General features: G+C 37.2%; 1 non-coding gene across 1 annotated transcript; it reads right to left on the bottom strand.

Moving 5' to 3' along the window:
- Positions 1–387: 387 nt before the first annotated feature.
- Positions 388–460, bottom strand: TRNAA-UGC (transfer RNA alanine (anticodon UGC)). Its single transcript has one exon. It is a non-coding gene; the product is annotated as a tRNA-Ala (tRNA).
- Between the last annotated feature and the right edge of the window lie 1,163 nt (positions 461–1,623).

Here is a 1,623-nt window from a genome sequence, read left to right as displayed (position 1 = left end):
CAGAATCTCATACAGGTTAAAGGGAGGCAACATTTAAGAAATGGAAAGTCTGAGTCAAAACTATGTAAAAAGGAACCTTAAAAAAAAAACAGCCTCAGTATAAAGGATATTGTCTAGACCTCCTACCCCAATGCTGATATTCACTCTACCATAGTTCTCAGACAATATGCAGGGCCTTGTCTCATAATATCGCCACCCTCTTCTCCTTTTCATTAGGTGGGGAGGTGATATAGATTAGGTGGGGAGTGATATAGCCCAATAAAATGAAAACAGTTTAACCTGAACAAAGCAAGAAAAGACCTCCAATTCATTGCTGATTAGCTGCTTATTCTTCTATTCAAATATTAGAATTCTCTCTCCCACTCTTTTCTTTTTAAGTAAACTCTATGCCCAAGGTGGGGCTTGAACCCATGACCCCGAGATTGCAAGTCACATGCTCTACCAACTGAGCCAGCCAGGTTTCCCTCTCCTACTCTTTCAAACCTGCTGCTGAAGCAACTACCTTGAATCCTTTTTAAAATTTAGAAATTTATCATCTTGGGACTTCCTCTAGATCCCATGTATAATCATCTTGTTCATTAGTTTAAAATGCTTATTGACCATCTTTTGTGTGCAAGGGACACAGCTGATCATTAGTCTAAAAACCAAGTTGAACAGTACCAAGCTCCTACTCTCATAATGGGTGGTACCTGAACTTAAACTTGTACCTTGGGTCGGATTTCTGCACACATAATGGGGGAATAAATTCCAGATGGAAGTAATAGCCTGGGGAAAGGCTGGATAAGAATGTAGTTGGACCCAACCAAGGAACTCTAAGTGGACCAATTTGATTGCATTGTGAGGTATATGGGGAAGACTAATAGAGACAGATTGTAAAGATAGACCAAAGCCAAATACTAACAAACCTTAAATTCACAATAGAGAGCTGTACCTTGTGTGGGTGGCAATGAAGAATCACTGAGTAGTTTTGAACCCCCAAAGCATAAATGAAAGATAAATTAAGTTATTCTTTAGATTGTGGGGCACTGCGGGGAGGTTGGGTTGTAGGGTGAATTAGAAAGCCTTGCATTAATTCAGGCAAGAGATAAGGGGCTAAATTTGGGTGATGGCACCAAGAATCAAGGAGAGAAAATCGATCTCAGAAATATCTTAGTTATGTATCTGCTATTCCAAACTTTTTCTTGCTATCCTACCTTGCTTTCCACCACTCTTATATACTCTATCCCACTATAGACACCCACTTTACAGTGCAGTGACCAACTTCTCCAGCCCATAGATAAGGAAGTCCTTAACCTGGAGTCCAAAGACCCCTGAGAGTATAATATTAAAAGCTCCTTGGACCTGGATGGGGGAAAAATTACATCTTTATATTCAGTCACCTCTAACTGAAACTTAAGATTTTCCTCCATTATAAAATAGGAAACAAATCACTATAAAATTAGCTGTTCTGTCAGCTTTTTAGTAACAGAAATTATAGATATGTCATATTACAGTTATTGTCCATATATTAATATATAGTTTGTATTCATCACTATTTTATTTTATTTATTTATTTATTTATTTATTTATTTATTTTAATATATGAAATTTATTGTCAAATTGGTTTCCATACAACACCCAGTG

Source organism: Lynx rufus, unplaced genomic scaffold (assembly GCF_022079265.1).
Source record: "Lynx rufus isolate CCGP_SWC_20201006 ecotype Redwood Valley unplaced genomic scaffold, mLynRuf1.p SCAF_1, whole genome shotgun sequence".
Taxonomy (NCBI): Eukaryota; Metazoa; Chordata; class Mammalia; order Carnivora; family Felidae; genus Lynx; species Lynx rufus.
The sequence above is the reverse complement of the archived record's forward strand: the minus strand, read 5'-3'. Positions and strand labels throughout refer to the sequence as shown.